The sequence below is a fragment of the Myotis brandtii genome, unplaced genomic scaffold, assembly GCF_000412655.1.
Source record: "Myotis brandtii unplaced genomic scaffold, ASM41265v1 scaffold250, whole genome shotgun sequence".
Taxonomy (NCBI): Eukaryota; Metazoa; Chordata; class Mammalia; order Chiroptera; family Vespertilionidae; genus Myotis; species Myotis brandtii.
In genome coordinates this window covers 6586667-6605298 of record NW_005359478.1, presented here as the reverse complement: position 1 = coordinate 6605298, position 18632 = coordinate 6586667, and the positions used below count along the sequence as shown (strand labels likewise).

At 45.0% G+C, this 18632-nt stretch overlaps 1 protein-coding gene across 2 annotated transcripts in view; it reads left to right on the top strand.

Annotated features, from left to right (window-relative positions):
- The window catches only part of TNR (tenascin R), a 324699-nt gene that overhangs the window by 170646 nt on the left and 135421 nt on the right, over window positions 1–18632 (top strand). For both annotated transcript variants that reach the window (XM_005867690.2, XM_014540911.1), the window contains exon 2: window positions 9988–10084. The gene's annotated coding sequence lies outside the window, so the exon portion shown is untranslated. The remainder of the gene's footprint in view (window positions 1–9987; window positions 10085–18632) is intronic.

Here is an 18632-nt window from a genome sequence, read left to right as displayed (position 1 = left end):
GAACTGGGAGATTTCTGTAGAACTTCAATCATGCAAGAGGGTCTGTGCTCCTCTTTGATCTCACTCTGAGATTCGGGAGCTACCAGGCCTCTGCATAATTGGTTCTCTGTTTCTGGAAAGGGAGGCTCTTTCTCATTTCTGGCTTTGGTGCTTCCGTCTTCCCCGGATTCCTCTCCGATCTGAGCCTTCTCAGACTCCATGCTTGGGCTTCCAGGATGCTTTGCTCACGCTCACCCTTCCATTACACTCTTGGCCACAGGAGCCATATGGAACTCTCTCTGTATACACACGACTGAGTCTTCCCTGTGGACTGTGAGCTTCTTTTCAAGGGCAGGAGCCATTTCTTACTCAGTACCTTTTAGTTCCAGCAGATAATAAGTGATTAGTAAATACTTTTTCTTTTCCTCCTTCCCTTTGCTTTCTTTTCCTGGGTAGTGGTGAAGTCAGATGACTGCAGTGTCGGGGGCTGAGTGGCTTTGTTTGGGAGCGTCCCTCCAGCATTTCTCAAGGCTATACTGCTCTCTTCATCAGGCCCTCCCGGGGAGACTGATGACAAAGTCACTGTATCTCCAAGAATCTCAGTGTCGGTTCAAATATAGATGTAAGGGGGAGATGTTGATAGCATGGTTTCCTCTTAGCCCATGTCTATGGCTTTTTCCTGAAAACCCACCACTGGGGGGACTGGTCAGCTTTGACAGGGTGAAGTCTGAGGGTTTGAGGAGGCTCCCAAGACTCTGCATCAGGTTCTTGAATATAAACCCAACTAAGATCTTTTTGGCCTCAATTATGGCTTTTCTCACTAAGGAGAGCACATGTCTTAGGACAGGAAATTACCCTGGTGATCGATGTCTTGCAAATGCAATTAGGGCCCAGCTAAGTGCTCTTCGTGGGGTGCCCTTCCAGTGTGGCGGTCCAAGTTTGGTGGTCACTTAACAACCGTGTACCTGAGACCTCCTGGTAATGAAGCATTTGTCTCTGTCAGGCTTTGGCCACTAGAACTTTTGACTCCCTTTAGATGCAGACAGACTGCAGGCCAAGAGGTAGGAATGGAAAGTGGAACAGGGAAGAGGCAGAGGCTGGGAGGGCTTCTCCAGAATAAGAAAAGCCAGGTGGGCCAAGGACACGCCATGGCTCCCACAGTGAGGCTATAACAGGAGTTAGTGGACTTGCGGGGGGGAGGGGAGGGTGCCTTCCATGGCTGAAAAATATCAAGTGTTTGGAATATCAGTTCCTTCATTTCACTACCTTGGGGGCTTTAGACAGACAAGTGAAGAAAAATGGCCTGGATACTGCTCTTGAGGTATTTGTTCTGTAGTTGGGAAGGTCAAGAACACCCTATCAACTTCCAGACCACAAACTCCCATCTGGCTCAGCCACACACAAACACATGAGGTAGCACATTCAATACTGACTCATCTGTGGAGATAAGGGGAGGCCAAGGGAGGCCAGCCATCTGCATCCTGCCTGCCTGAGCTCTTAATCAGCTCTGCCACTTAGATGCAGAATGACCTTGAGCAGATTACTAACGTCTTGATGTCTCAATTTCCTGACTGTAGAATGGGGGCAGTAGCAATACTTCCCTCTCAGGCTTTTAAGGGGCTCCAGTAGGGCAATGTACAGAAAGCCCAGGACCTGGACCACTGTGGTGTCAACACAGGTCGGTTCCTTCCTCCCCTCCAGGGCTAATTCACCCTTTTAATGCTCTGGATCCCCACCCATTTGGAAGCCTAGTGATGCATATGAGACCCTTCTCAGAATATGGTAATGGTTTAAATGTGTAAGATAAAATATATAGGATTGCAGAGAAAACTGCATTTTTATTGGAATGCAGTTATCAAAATACTAAAAAACCCCACAAATTTGCTATATAGTAATATATAGGCTTCTTTATTAACGTAGTAAATAACAAGATCTGCTGGCGGGTCTAATAACTACCGTAATTTTGAAATAGTAATAAGCTTAAACAATATTTCAACATATCTGCACCAACTGTAATGAGATATAAAAATATCTGTGATTTCTATTGGTGACAAAATTACAGTTATAGCTAATGCTACTGTGACTTGTTGCCCATGTTCAAAATGAGAGGAATTGCTAAATTTTGGTTAGAGCTTGGGGAAAATAAAGATGGAATTTTTTTCCCATCTAAGTGCGTGGGCTCTCTGTGGACCCCAGGCTAAGGACCATGGCAATAAGACTTTGTAACATAAGTGATGCCATACTTACTAAATTGTTAAAATAACATTTATTTTCTCATTACTGAAGCCAAATACAAACATAACAGAAAAATTAAGAAATATAGATGAAGTGGAAAAAGACAAAGGGAATAAAAACATGCCCCAGAGAAAACCACTGCTAACACTTGGTGTAGCAGTTTGCCTTTTAAGACATGGAGCGCATTGCTAATCATTATTTGTGCACCAAGTCGGCTCCAACTAGGGTTGTAGATTGTGGTTTCACCCACAAGGTTGTCGAGGCACAGGGGATGCTTAGTAAGGAACCAACTCAAAGCACCAGGAATGTGGGCTGGAAAAAACTACACAGCGCCCAGTGATCGAAAAGGTGCTCCTGCCCTTTATAGCATGGCCACCCATGGGCAGGGCGAAGGAAGCATCAGAGCAAGGCAGTATTTCATATTTTCTTACGGCTCAGTAGTGCTCCATTGTGTATATGTACCACCTCTTCTTTATCCAGTCCTCTATCCAGGGGCACTTCAGTTGTCTCCATGTGTTGGCCACCGTGGATAATGCTGCAATGAACATAGGGGTGCCTATCTCTGTTTGTGAATAAATGTTGTCAAATTGTTCGGGTAGATACCCAGAAGCGGGGTTGCTGGGTCATGTGGGTACTCTGGTCTTGATTTTTTGAGGCACCTGCATACTGTTTTCCATAGTGGCTGTACCAGTTCACATTCCCTCTCACTTGTGGCAACATGGATGGTTCTGGAGAATATCATGCTAAGCGAAACAAGTCATACAGAAAAAGTTAAAAACCGTATGATTTCACTCATATGTGGCATATAAAACTAAAAGCAACAAATGAACAGACAAGAAAAACAACAAACAGAAACTCATAGACACAAACAATAGTCTGGTGTTTACCAAAGGGTGTGGGGGTAGTAAAGGGTAAGAGGTTCAAATACATGGGGATGGAAGAAGATTTGACTTTGGGTGGAGGGCACACAATGCAATATACAGGTGATGCATCATAGAAATGTCTACTTGAAATCTATATAATCTTATTAAACAATGTCACCCCAATGCATTTAATTTTTAAAAAGCTATTAAATTAAGGCAAGAAAAAAAAACAGAGCTAGGATGCCCAACAGCACAGCGGACATGCTGGAATCTTCCAGCCCTACCACTAACCTCAGATCTCTTGTTAGACCTGATGAATTATCTCTAGTTGGAATCATGAGTTGTGAGTAATGGAAGTTATCCAGTTGATGAGGGATACCAACTGACTCTACTCCAAATCTACCAGGTGTTCAGATCAGATCCCTGACACTTATAGGCATATAACCCATCCTATATAATAAAAGCCAAAGATGCTAAGTTCCCGGTTGTCTAGTTGTCCACAACCAATTAAACCATAATATGCTAATGATATGCTAAGGCTGCTCAACTGCTCACTATGATGTGCACTGACCACCAGGGGGCAGATGCTCCGACTGGTAGGTTAGCTTGTTGCTGGGGTCTGGCTAATCAGAACTGAGCAAGATGGGCCAGACATGCCCTGCAGTCCCTCCCCAGCTGGCCAACCTCCCGTGTCCCTCCCCGGCCCCAATTGTGCACCGGTGGGGTCCCTCGACCTAGCCTGCACCCTCTTGAAATCCAGAACCCCTTGGGGGATGTTGGAGAGCTGTTTTCGGCCTGATCCCACAGGCCAGGCCGAGGGACCCCACTGGTACACGAATTCGTGCACCAGGCCTCTAGTTTAGAAATAATGATGATGCAGTAGCACTGAATCTAGTAGGTGTAATTCAATTATAGAAACACACAGGTCTGGCTGGAACAGAAACCTTATGCCTCCCACATGATCCCCTGTGGGGACACTGTCTCTGGGGTGACATATGTTCAACTGCCCCAAGTTAGCCCTAGAAGAATGGCTTGTCTAGTCTCTGTTAAATGATGCCTATGGAGAACCCACCATGTGTGACTTCAGAACACAAAGGAGGCCAGGCCCTAGCTTACTTTGCCTAAAACTAACTCCCCTCTCCCCCTGGAGAACTCAGTCCCATGAGCCCTCCAAGCAGTGGCCAGTTTCTGGGCCCCCTACTTGCCATCCCTCCTGTGTGCACATGAAGTTGTGAAGTCAACATCACCAAGTTAGGGTCCTGCTGCAGCTCCTGGTTAGAACTTCTGGGATATGGAGCCAACAGCACTGTAGCATCGTCAGAAAGCACCTCCCTTCTCTCCTCCAGCTCAGACCTTAGAGCACAGTTCTCTTCTGGCCTTCACACACAACCTTCTTTGATGGTGAGGAGAAGGGTGTTAATGAAATGCTGCCCGCCTCGTTGGCATAGTTGTCAACTGTGATTGTGTGCGTTTTTGGAGGGACCCCACTTCTTCTGAGCCTAAAGATCAGAGCACAAGGTAACAGGCCAGCCAAGTGCCTGAGTGCAAGGCATCACCAGGTTTCAAAGTGCTTTCAATAAAACAGTGTGGAAAGGGTGCATGCTCATTTTGGTTCCCCATTGGGTCACTCAGTTAAACCTGAGGTTCTGGGAAAACTTGTTCCACCCTGACCATATTTTCTATTAGTAATAATGATGAAAGATAATTAGCCTGTCAGACACCTGCACCTCCACTTAATTAATTGCTAATTAAGATATGAGAGAACCGCAGTGTCTCTCACATGTCCTGACTTTATTACACATCAGCAAATCTTTCACAGGGGAAAAAAAGACACAGAACATAAACTGCCAAGGCTGAGCCCCTTGTTTGGCTTGGAAACCAGGGGAGAAAAACTGACTCTTGGTTAGAGTCCTTAAACCACACCACTCAGGTGATGGAATTAGGAGGAAAGTTTTGAGCTCCTATCTTCTCCATGCACTGAGTTAAAGCCTTTTACATCTATTTTCTAAGTTAATCCTCATTGCAGTCCTATAAGGAAACGTCATTGTTCCCACTTTACAGATTAGAAAAGGAATTAAGTACATATCTGTTCCAAAAGTGTATGGCTGGTAAGAGCTAGAATTTGAACCAAATTCCATGTGCTTCCATGTGTTGTTCCATAGAGATACAAGAAACAGAAATGCTTTCTTCCAGGTCTTTATCATTATTGATGAAGTTAAAAAGCATTTGTGTTAGCTAGCATTCAAGATGACCCCCAATTAATTTTTGCTTTCTAGTATTCATACCCTTGTGTTGTCTTTTCCCTCTTTAAATAGGTCCAATCTGTGTAACCAATAGTATGTTACAGAAATGATGGTAAGGAAGGTCATACAAGACATTGTAGCTCCCGCCTGACTCCCTCTGATTGCTCATCCTGGGGGAAGCCAGCCATCTTGGGAGAACACTCAAGCAGCCCTGGAGAGGCCTATATGGGTGGCCTCTTGCAACACCCAGCAGGATGTAAATGAGCTACCTTGGAATCAAATTTTCAGATGACAGTAGCCCTCATCAACATCTTACCTGAAATTTCATGAGAGACCTTGAGCCAGAACCACCCAGATAATCCACTTCTAAGTTATTGACCCACAGAAACCATGAAATAATAATTTTTACTGTTCTAACCCATTGAGTTTGGAGGTAAGTGGTTATGCAGCAACAGATAATTGAACATTCATGAACTTTCCACATCTTGCTGGTTTGAAACATCTTGCCAATACCAGTTGGTCAGAGAAATCCTTTTAAGAAACATTCAAACATGTGTGCCTGCAAGTAGAAGCCCCAAACTATAGTCATTCAAGGTCTCTTTGGGTAGGAGAGCTTGTGAGTTTAGGAGATGGATATCAGTAAGATCACTAATAGTTGTCTCAGTTCCCCATTTTCTCATTAAGATGAGTAGGTACAATTTGATAGCCATTCAAAATCTGATCCATTTTCAGCAACTAACTGCTGTGAGAATTAATATATATGTGTGTGTGTGTGTGTATATATATATATAATGCTTTTGTATATTGGGTAGTTTGTATAGAGAGCTGATCAATATTCTTACAATCACATGGCTATTACTGGAACATGACTAGCGATTTGCAGAAAACAAACCTAATCCAACTAAGTACCAAGGCGTATACAGACTATCAAAATGAACTGCGTCGTGAAGTCGGAAACCTCAGCAGGTTTCAGTTGCTGTGTCTCACCTGGCTCACCAGGGTCTTTCTTCTGCCTGTGATTCACTGAGGCCAAAGGGGAAAAACACAGGGCCTTGGAGAAAATCTGTGCTTGGAGTCAGCAGGGCCTCCTGGCCTGCACCCTGGTGTGCCCAGATCCACGGATCCTGCCTGGGCCATCAGGGGCAGGGGCCCCATGTGAAAAAGTCCAAGCCCAGCCCCTTGGTGTCCTGAACACACATGCAGTAGAAGAGGGATCAACATTGGTTGAGGAAAGAAAATATGCTCATTTTTGGGACACATTTCATAGGGAAACTTTTTTTCCCCCCAGTGATGAGCTATTACAAGTTCACCTCAGAAAATGGAATGAAAAAAAGGTTGGGCACTTAGCGGGGAAGTGCAGGTGAGTGAGTGGGTAGAGAGAATGGACAGAAAGAGCATGTCAGTTTGTTGAGGTTGCCAGGGAGCCAGGTCAACATGCTCCTTAGTCCTGTGTATGTGCATACATCTCTTGTGGTTCCATGTCCCTCTCCCTCCTTCCACCCCCGGAAGTGTGTAGGTTAAAAGGATTTGGGAGCATGCATTCTGCATTTGATGTTTATCTCTGCTGCTGATTCTGGAACTTGGTGCCGCAGGCATACTTGCCCACACTGTGACACAGCCGCGTCAATTTTTGTTATAATAACTCTTCCCCTTGACACAGGTTATATGAAAATCTACTCCAAGAAAAGGCCTTTGTGTGGCATCTGTTCAGGGCTGTGTGGCTTGTTGCTCAGGTGAAATGGATCTGTTAGTGAGGTGCTGCAGGTTGTATCACAAGGACCACCATGTGCAAGCGGGCATGACCACGGGAAGCTCGGCACACACTTGCTCGAATTCAATGTGGCCATTGTGCAGCCCACAGTTTGAAACCTGATTTTTAAAGCTGATGAGATGGAAAAGCAGCCAGGACTGGGACACAGGAGCCCTGCACTCTAGCTCTAATTCTCTAAATGGCTGTGTTTGATGCATGCTTCCCTCAGTGACTTCATCCTGTTATGGCCGCCACGCCCTCATCCCTCTCCCTTGTGGGCAGGGCTCCTTGAGAGTGGAGGCTAAGTCTTCTTGTATGACCAGTGCCTGGCGCAGGCCTGGGCACTCAGAAGGCTCTTAATAAATGATTGCTCCCAATGACCAAAAACCTGAGTGCACAACTCATACACACATATGTATGCATGTGGTTGTATGAGCGTGAAGGAAAGTACAAAAGTATCCATTCCTTGCTGTCCACATGGTGGGGGAGAGGGTGATGTGGACAGTGAAGGAGGGAGAGGAGGTGGAGAGAGGCAAGCAACAGAGAAGAAAATAAGGAGACTGCACTAAAAAAAGGCTGGCTGCATAATTTGGTCTTTGTTTAAATAAAGTACGGGTATGTATGCATAAATAAATTAGGGGAAAATGATGATGTACATATGTTAAGTCAAAACAAGTTACAGAGTATTTCAGTTAAAAACTATAAATAAAACACCCCATATATCTGTATATCTGTGCATAGTTAGGTTTAAATGAGCAGAAGGGAAGGTGGATATGCTGGGTACTATGGGGCACCCCCTAACTGAGACTATCAACCCACAGCTACTGGGAGTGTTGGCCGCTGTCAGCTCACAGCTGAGTTCCTCTTTAAGACTTGCTCTCAGCCAAAGGAAGCTGCTTTGCCAAAGGTTGTGCCTGTCCCCTCTTCTGGGGCAGCTCAGACCCAAAGACTGGTGGGGGTGTCAAAGGCCTCTCCCTTTTCAATGCAGAACAGCTCCTGAGCTCTTCTGGTCAGTCCCACTCCCTGTAACCCCCCCAGGAAAGGAAGTAGTGGGTGGAAGTAAACCTTTTATGCACATACACTGTCTTTCCTGGGAACCTGACTTATGACTGTGGCAGGATACGTACTTGTCTATGAATACGTTACCTCAAGGGCTGAGACTGGAAGGAAAGGATTAACGTTTCCTCTATCCATCTGCATATGAATTCACTTATTACAATGAGCATTTACTGCTTTTATAATATTAAGAACATCATGGTAAGAAATTTAAAGTGCAGTAATATATGCGAGTTGAATGAATGGCCATGCCTACATGTAGTTGGAGAAATAAGGATAAAATAGCGCATCAAAGGTATCAATGTTTGATGAACAAAAATAAAGGGGATTTTATAAGTCAACACTTATGATGACTTTTGACTTAGTTGTTTCAAAAGAGATAGGACCAGCTTTCTAAGAGTGAGGGACCACCTCACAGATAGATGAGAGGAAAAGGGGATTAGTGGCTGGAAGCAAAAAAGGAGAAAGAGTTGTAATTTCACGGGAAGAGAGACTTTGTAATATCAGAGCTACCTGCCTGGAAAAGAGGCTGCAAAATGACACTGTCCAAAGGACCTGTAACTCTTCCATTTCATGAGCAGCCAGATTAGAATTGGAGAAGGAAAATACCTGGCATTTCTATCACCTGCAGCACCTCCCTGCTCTGGGCCCTGGCACACCATTGATGACCAGTCTCCTTCCTGGCGGCCTTGGGTTCTTACCCAGCCCCACTCTCTAGGCAGCCACTGCAGATGTGCTGGAGTATTCACCAGCGATAAAATCTATTCACCCCTCCAGAACTAAGTGATTTTTCCGCTTCCTCTAATTCCAAGGTTCCATCAGGTCCTCTGGGGAAGATTGATTTATTCAGGAATAACTTAGACCAGCAAGCCTATACCTTAGCCAAAGGCTTATGCCTTCAACCATTCAGTGCTACTTGATTTTTGCAAATACATCCTCTTTAGGCACCTCTAAATGAGATTCCTGAGGCTCATTGTGTTCTTTGGAGAGGGCTCAGAGGATTTGTGGGAAGCAAGCCCTCGGCAGCAGAATCATTCTGCTGGGGCCTGTGTTGATGGTCCCTGGTAATCTGGTAGGGGCACCTGGTCCACATTCTGCATAGGAGCCCTGCTTAAAGGGACGGACAAGTTGCTGGCACAGAAACTGCCCCCTACAATCAGTGTCACTGCTTCTTTGAGCTGTTGTGTGCTGGCACTGTGCTTGGGACAAGAGCTAAGAAGCAGTGAGCAGGACAGAGAGTCTGCCCTTGAGGGGTTAAGAGTTCAGAGTGAGAACAGCTCCAATGAAGAGCTGTAAAGTAAGTGGTGACTTTCTTGACATAGGAAGCCTCAGAGGTTAAGGACTTAAGAGGGCCCCAGGCTTAACTTCCAGGGATGAGTGGCTTCCCAGAGGAAGTATCAAGCATTGGTCATAATCAGATCATCTGAGCAGGTGACTACAGCCACCTTCAAAGATCTCCGAATCTATTTGCTACATACAACATATTTCTGGATTTAGAATCTTTCTACAGAATTTTTGTCTTAAATATTTACCACTTTATTGCAAAGCTGTTAGGATTCATAAAGGAAGATAACTGAAACAAATAGAACTCTCTGGAGAGGCAAAAGTAACTAATAAATAATGGTTTGCTTTGCTTTAGAAATCTGCATGCTGTACCTCCCAGTGTATTGAAAAGAAGACATGGCTTAAAATCTATTCACCCCTCCAGAACTAAGTGATTTTTCTGCTTCCTCTAATTCCAAGGTTCCATCAGGTCCTCCCAGTGCATTGAAAAGAAGACATGGCATTGGGATGGGAAGGGAAACCAAGGTTCCTTGTTTTGAAACCATAAAGCATTTCTTCCTATTTCTTCCCGTTTCAGGTGGCCGTGTCATCACAGCTGCACAGAGGCGGGCTCTCCAGGTGTTAGGGTTAAAGACCTGCGGGCAGAGAGAGCATCGAAGACACCATCGCTAAAGGTACCATTTCCTGTGACTCTTTTACTATCCATCATTGCAACAGCCAGTGTGAGGCTTTCCCTAGGGCCTGCACATTCCCAGGGATCTGAGACTGTGTCTGCAACAACAGCCTGGGGACGGTCCCCTGCAAGGAGGGGGTCAGGAGCATTAGCTCCCCGGCTTCAGGCCGCCATGGAAAAAGCTGGAGAAAACCATGGTTTGGGCTTCTCATAAAATATTTCTGAAATGCATTTCATGATGTGGTTGGTAATAAAAGTGTGTTACTGCGCTCACCCCCACCAGGAGGCTAAACTTGATTCCGACCCAACCGCGCCCGCCTGGGCCGCATGAATCAGTCACTAAATTATTCACCAGCCTGACTCGAACATTTCTGGAGTTCCAAACCTCTTATAAACCATTATGAAAAAATATCCATCCCTTTATCTCTATCCATAACTATTTATATGGCTCGGGAAAACCCTGTCGTTTTATTTCTTTTAATTTAAAGGCTTTCCTAATTCCTTTTTCACACCACATATATATGTCTAAAGAATTTTCAGGTTGAAATAATAACCTCTAAAAAATGGTCTGTGGGAGAAGGCTCTCAGATTCACAGAGCTGACAGGCACGGTGAATATTATGCTCCCTTAATAACTCTCCCTGGCACTCAAACTTGATATACTGAATTGGGAACTTTTCAAACCGGCGAGGTCCTTTTTTTATTGTACAGAACAATGATAATATACCCACAGCCTTCTCTCTCAATTTGTTGATACGGTTGCTAAAGTTTGTTCTGGAAAAAAACACATTTCCTTTCTCAGATGTACCGTGAGCTCGTTATCCATCCCTGTATAGCGATAAGAAGTCCCATGTTAAAATCAGCACAGAGTATCCTAGTGATATCCTGCCTCACTTGGGGACACTTGACTACAGAGGACCTCAGGCCATTGAAAACACCTTTGAATGTACAAACTCACCAGAGTTATCATTGCATTAAGCTGGCTGGCAGTCATTCACACTTGAGAGCGAATTGCTAATTTTGGTGCTTCTAGGCTAAGAGCTGGTTGAGATTAAGTTGTCTGCAACCAAGCAGAGCTGGCATGGGGTGGACCTCATGACAACTAGGGGTGGTTGTGACAACAAGAGCATCATTGGAAATGCATTAAGATGGAGACCTTGTTACTTATTAGCACTCTGCTCAAAGTACTTGTGTAGCTAAAAGAATATTTGACAAACCACTTGCATTGAAAGCTTAAGGTCCTCCCCCTCCCCAAGAGAAACTTGGTCAAGTGAAAATAGAGCCCTCTAACCTGACTTCCAAATAAGGTGGGTTCAGTGGGAGTAGGAGATCTAGGGTGCTGTCATCCTCCTCTAAATCGATGTTGAATAAATATTTCAAGAATTTTGGTGTAAAGGTGAGACAAGTTATTAGCTTGACAAGAGCACCCACATATTTTCATCCAGCCCTGGTATCTGAAGGTTTGGATGGAGGGATTGGAAGTATAAAGGAGGGAGCCCGGACCCTACCAGGGAATCTGAGAAGCTGGTGTGCAGGGGGCAGGCAGTATGAAGAGAACCACTGTATCCTTTCTGGAGCGAGCTTTACCCTGCCCAGTCCTTCCCAGGGCACCAATCCGCAGGCTGGATCAGAGAATGTTCTCAAAAGGCAAGAATGAGCCTGATGTTTAAAGAAGGGCCTATGACTTTGTGATGTATAATAAGAAATATATATTTGTCTTCATCCCATTTCTGACACAGAGCTCCTAAAACCTTGGCATTTCCTAAATGTGATAAGAAAGATAAAGGTGTCTTGATATTTCAGCAAACACCTTTCACTATCAGGGGTGGGGAACCTTTTTTCTCCCAAGGGCCATTTGGATATTTATATCATTCGTGGGCCATACAAAATTATAACTTAAAAATTAGCCTGCTATACTTGGTCAAACATTTAATTGACTCACCCCTTAATGCCTTGGCAGGGCCAGACCAAATGATTTCACAGGCCTTATATGGCCCTCAGGCCCCACATTCCCCACCCCTGCTTTATGTTAATGAGATGATTTTTGGAAATCCCCTAAAGGTGGCTGGTTGCCAAGGGACCCAGACATGTGATTGAAGGATTGACATTTTCAGTTCCACCCCTGACCTATGGGGAGGGGAGAGAGGCTGGAGATTGAGTTCAATCACCAATGGTCAATGATTCAATCAATCATGTCTATGCAATAAAGCCTCCATAAAAACCAAAAGGTTGGGGTCCAAAGAGCTCCCATGAGAACAGAGAGCCTCCTTTATTGGGACCTCACATTATGGGTCTCTTCATCTGGCTGTTGATTTGTATTCTTTAATATCCTTTATAATAAACCAGTCATCTAGTGAGCAAATGGGTTTCCTGAATTCTTTGAGCTGTTCTAGCAAATTAATGGAAACCAGGGAGGGAGTTGTGAGAACCTCCAATCTGTATCCAGTCTGTCAGAAGCAGAGGTGACAACCTGGACTTGTGATTGGCATCTGAAGTGGAGGACAATCTGGTGAGCCTGAGCCCTCGACTTGTGGAATCTGATGTTCTCTCTGGGTAGATGGTGTCAGAATTAAGTGTTGCAGAGAATTGCTTAGTGTGTGTGGGAGGGGGTTGGGGGAGGTGGGAAGCCACCTCAGAATTGGTGTCAGAATCAGATTGGTCATCCCAAAGCACATCAGAACCATAAACACCCCAGTTAAGTTTCATTTCAGTTTAGGACTAACAGTAGTCTCATCAAACCCACGTCAGATCTGCGGGGCCTCCCTTGAAGCCAGTTTACAACTGCCAGTGGGTCCAGGCAGGGGTGGTGGGTCCTGCCGGCCTCCTGAGGGCAGGACTTCTCAGAAATCCACAGGATGCAGTGTTAGAGGTCATTCTCAGAAGCACCAGCTGCTCTTTTGATGAAATCTCAAAGCCACCTCCTGGCATGGAGGCCAGTCATCTTTCTCTGCCAACCTTTGTTACGTGTGTACACTGGACATTACAGGAGAGCATGGATTGTCCAGAGGAGCCCTCTGCCCCACAGATGGCTGTTCACCAGCTTGGTCTGGTGTTGGAATGGCAGAGGTCATCCAGTAAGAAAGTGTTGGTTGCTTGCCGACTCTTTAACAATTCAAACCAAGATGCACTTCCCAGGCTGCCTCCCTAGCCTACTGCTCCCCTACCTTCGCTCCCCATGCATTTGAAAGCAGCTTACTTTAAAAGCTGATTAGATGAGCCCTTAATAACATTAGAATTTAAATGGCCCCAGATAGGCTTTTAGCTTCTTGCCAAATTGAGATAAATGTGATATTTGGGGAGCTGAGCTCCCAGCTTCAAGGCTGCTCTGGACCGCAGATGGGTTTTGAAGCAGTGTGTGTTATGTGCCCTTGAGTCAGCTTGACTCCTGGTGACCCTACGAATGAGTGATATCCATAACGTCCCATCCTCAACAGCCCTGCTCACCTCCTGTAGACTCATGCCTATGGCTTCTTTTATGGAGTCAATCCATCTTGAGTTTGGTCTTCCTCTTTTGATGCTGCCTTCTGTTTTTTCCGAGCATTATTGTCTTTTCCAAAGAACCCTGCCTTCTCATGATGTGCCCAAAGTAGGACAGCTTCAGTTTTGTCATTTTTTGCCTCCAGAGATGTTTCAGGCTTAATTTCCTCTAGAACCCCTTGTTTGTTTTTCTGGCAGTCCAGGGCATCCATCGAGCTCTCCTCCAACATCATATTTCAGATGAATCAAGTTTTTTCCTTATCAACCTTCTTCACTGTCCAACTTTCACAGCCGTACATAGTAACTGGGAATATGAGGGTATGAATGATCTCAGCCCTGGTCTCTGTTGACACATCTTTGCCATTGGGGATCTTTCCTAATTATTCCATTGCTGCCCTTCTGAATCTCAGTCTTCTCCTGATTTTTGGCTGCAAGTCTTGATTTTAATTGACGATTGAACTGAAGTAAGCAAAATCTTAACAATTTCATTGTCTTTGTTGTTTGTGCTAAAGTTGTATATTTCATTGGTGGTCATAATTTTATCTTCTTGATGTTCAAATTCAGTCCTGCTTTGACACTTTCTTCTTTCACTTTCATGAGAAGTCATTTCAAATCATGACTACTCTCTGCCAGTAAGATGGGGTCATCTGCATATCTTAAATTGTTGATGTTTCTTCCAACAATTTTCAGTACTCTTTCCTCTGTGTCTAGCCCAGTTTTCATATGCTACAGTCTGCATACAGACTGAACAACTAGGAAGATAAAATGAATTCCTGTCTGACTTTGTTATCTGTAGGAAACTACCTTCTCCCATGTTGTTCTGTAGCCTGAAATTGAGGGTGTGTGCATCTACAAGGTGTCTTTCATCTTTAAAGGTCTGGGATTCTGTGTGTAGATATGTCTTCATGATCGAAATTTTCAAGAAAAGGTAAGTTGAGGCCAAGGGACACAGGCCAGCATTAAAATCTGGGGGACAATCTATGGGAAAACTTCTCTCTGTACTCCCACACTCTCTGATAACTTTTAGTTCCAGGCAATAAACCTTTACTGAGCAACTACTGTTTAGTCATTGAATTCAATATTAATGTTGTGATTACCTGACTTTGGCCGAGAATAATACAGAATGATCAGAAGTATGAGTGTTTCATCTTGGTGAATATGCTCAGTCCCTCTGTAACTCTTACAGGTAGGTTCAGTGCTGGGAGGGGAAACCCACTCATCAAGCCATTGAGCTATGACCGCCTTCCAATATAATAATCTTCGGGAAGTTTTAGTAAAAGTGAAAAACAGAATGGAAAGAGGTACTGTGGGAAAGGGACCCAAAGCGAGCGTAAATGGATTGTTAAATGCTGAGGTGAATGGATTCTTCAAAATAAGTAAACAAAAACCCAGTTGTCTTTTCTTTCCCATCATATCCCAACCAAACCAAGCAACTGGTGTTTTTAGATTTAAATCTTGAGATTCTTAAAAACATGGCTTGCCCTTTTGATGGGTTGGTCATTGCAGAAATGCCCAAGTTTAAGCTTCCTTTTAGAAGGTTCACCAAATAATCGCCGCTCTTAGAACCTTTCAGAAGCAGCCGGCTTTGAGCTTCAACCTTGCATTTGCATTCTGTTGAGAAAAGCCCAACTGCCATGTGTTCCTGAAGTAACGCTGAGTTCTTTCTTTTTTTCCCCCCTTTCTTCCTTTTTTATTAAATTCACTGGATGACATTGGTTAATAAGGTCATATAAGTTTCAAGTATACAGTTCTACAGTACATGATCTGTATATTGCATTGTGTGCCCGCCACCCACAGTCAAATCATCTTACATCGCCATAGATTTGGCCCCATTTACCCTTTGCTATCCTCCTACCCCCTTCCCTCTGGTAACCACCATACTGTTGTCCGTGTCTATGTCCGTGTTCATGTCAGTTTTATATCCCACATATGAGTGAAATCATATGGTTCTTAGCTCTTTCTGACGTATTTCACTTAGCATAATATCCTCAAGGTCCACCCATGTTGTTGCAAATGGCAGTGTTTCATCTTTTCTTACGGCTGAGTGTATTTCATCTTTCCTTAGGGCTAAGAACTGTAAGGCGCCACACAGGAGAGGAGGGAGGAACCTGGGCCCGGCACGGCTGTGTGTTAACCTGCTCCTCCTGCTCTGGTCCTAAAAGTCGAAAACTCACCAGCCTTCAGGGACCCTTGAGGAGGAAAATACTTGTATCCATTAGACTGTGGCTCCAGTGGATTCAAACAGGAACTGTAGTTTGAATGTGAATGGCCATGAGAAGGGTTGGCTCATGAGAAGGGTTGAGGAAGATCTGAGAAGTAGGGCTCCCAAAGCTCTGACCAGCCTCCGAGGGGCAGAGCTCACCTGGGTCCAGTGCCACTCCTCAGAGAGGGCAGAGGGCAGTGTCACGGGATCTCCGCAGAGCTCCCACACTCCATCCTGCTCCTTAGCAGAGGAATCACCCATTCAGTGGTGGTAAACTTTTGCCAAGGGCATCGCATTTAAGAGGCTGTAGCTCTGAAAGTTAAAGGACTTTCTGAATATCCACTTGTATTTTCTCTTAACATCTGGCAGTTTCATGGGGAAAATGTTCGGGTGTTGGGTGTGCGGGATGGCAGGTTACAGGTAAGGTCATTGCTCCCTTTGCTCAGCATGGGACCATGCAGAAAGGGATCTGCTTAGTCCTGCTCCTCTCCTCAGGATGCCTCTGCACGCTCGTGCTCCTGACTGGCTTTGTCCTGTCTGTCTAGGGACAATGCGTCCCTGCTTCTTGCAAGGCAAACTCTCCCACTGAGTTAATTCTCAGCCTCTTTCCTGCCACCTGCTGTGGAGCCTTCCTACAGTCAGTGGTTCCACTCATATCCTCTCACTTCCTGTATGTTCTTCCCCTTCTGCTGATAAACAAGCCTTGGTGGGCAGTAAAACAAACAGCTTTGCATGATTGTGTGACTCTCTAACACCTTCTTTTACCCAAATTCTATGAAAGAATATTCTACACTCCTTTCCCATCATGTATTTAACCCTTAATCCCATGGAAAATGGTGTATCTACCTACCCACACAACCAATTGGATTTAATTTGGCAATAGGCAGAGATCACCTGCTCTGTGCTGTGCCCATTCTGTGCCCAGTCTGGGTTCTGACCACAAGGAGGACACACTCTTATAAGGTAGCCGAGCGTGCCAACCCCTCCCCAAATTATAGGGCATGTGGTAAGTGGGATGAGGGGGTCGTGTACTATAAAGAGGCAGGGGCAATCAGCCCTGTCTTGGGGCAGAGGACAGGAAGGAATGTGCCATAGGAGCTCTCCAGACAAATGGGGAACCCAGGAAGGGAGAAAAGGAGAGAAGGAGATGGCCAGTCCAGGTAGAAGGAGCAGCATGGGCAAGGTCATTGAAGCCACTGAGGTAGGCAGCAAGACATGTAGCGGGCACTGTGTACACGGTGGGGAGAGAAGGATGTGAAGACGGCAGAGGATGACAGACTGTTTTTCTCCAGGTGTGAGAGCCTGAGAGACTTGAACGCTTTCTTGCAGACACTGGGGACAATGGAGGGTTCAAAGCTGAGCCGGGACATAACCAGATTGCCTTTTAAAAAGATGGCTCAGGAAGCAGCACTTACAGGGGGAGATCAGGCAGGAAACTGCTCTAATCATCCAGATAAGAGGTGATGGGGCCGGAACCAAGAGTGGCTCCAGGGCTGGGGAAGAGGGTCTCCTCCATCCTCCACAAATCCCCTTTGGACCCGGCCAATCAGATGTTTGTTCTTCCTGCACTATTGCCTCTATTGTGCTCTTCTCATTGTACTTATTCAGCTGGTATTACAGTCATTTGTGTATTTCTCTGATTTTCTTTAGCAGATTGTATCTTTGCCTCCCTTTCCTCCAATTACAATACTTTGCTCATAACAAGAGCTGAAGAAAAGGTTATTTAGTTGAATTGAATTTTCAGGCACTTCACACCATGAATAATTGAGGAATCGGCCATGTGTAAGTGCTCATCATTTACATAATTGTGTAAACAAGCTGATAAATTTTTTTTAAAATTTTTTCCTGTTATTTTCATGATCTCAGGATGCCCTGCTCTCTTCTCAGTGCTCCAGATTTTAGGGGACTGGGAACCAGTGGCAGAGGCTCTGTGTGGCTCTCACCTCCCCCTGCAAGGGAGGCGGTTGGAAGGAGGGAACAGATGATTGCGTTGATTGAATATGAAAGCCATGTGCAAATATTGAGAAATACGCTGTCTGAAGAGACAGCATCACAGAGCGCACTGCATGCTGGGACCTGTGCAGAGTCCCGAAGGTCAGTGTGCAGATACAGATTGATTAAGCTAAGTACTTACTGAAATTGCTTTACAACATACTGATGAGAATTGATCACAAGCAGGACCCGTATTTGTTGTGAACATGCTTATGCAAACGCGCCCTTTGGTATGCTGTCAGAGCAAATTAAACCGTCTAGACTTTCCCCCAAATAAACGTAGCTACGGTACCACTAACAAATAGGTGGTAGGAAGTTAACCAGCACTTACCGTTTTGTGATTGGCTTTTTCTGCCCGAGGACCCGATTGGCCCCAGAACAGCTTTTATTGTGGCACCTTGTCATAACCCTGAGGTTAGCCCCTTTCTCTTTCCGATGCCAAGCCAAAGGATTCTAATTGGCCAGAAGTCACTCCTGTTCAGGGTAGTACTCAACTTTCTCTTAAGCCCCATCCCTAGCTCCTAGGAAACTAGGAGCCAGCATTCTCTTCACCCTGAACAGAATAAGCAGGGGCTGTGAGTGTGCCAGCCTAGGGGACTTTAGCAGAGAAGACAAGGGCAAGTGGAATGGGGCAGATAAAAGGCAGGGCAAGACAGATAAAGGTAAAATAGGAGAAAGGAGCAGAAGGCCCAGTGGCAGGTCTTTCTTCAGTAATTTTCATGTGTCACATACAAAAGGATGAGCCATGGGCCACACTAAAGAAGGACGTATCATAGTCCCTGCTCTGAAGGAGCTTAGAGTTTAGTCCAAGGCAATTCTAAACCCAGAAAACAAATAAAATACTAATGCACGACAATATAATGAAGTACTGCACCCTG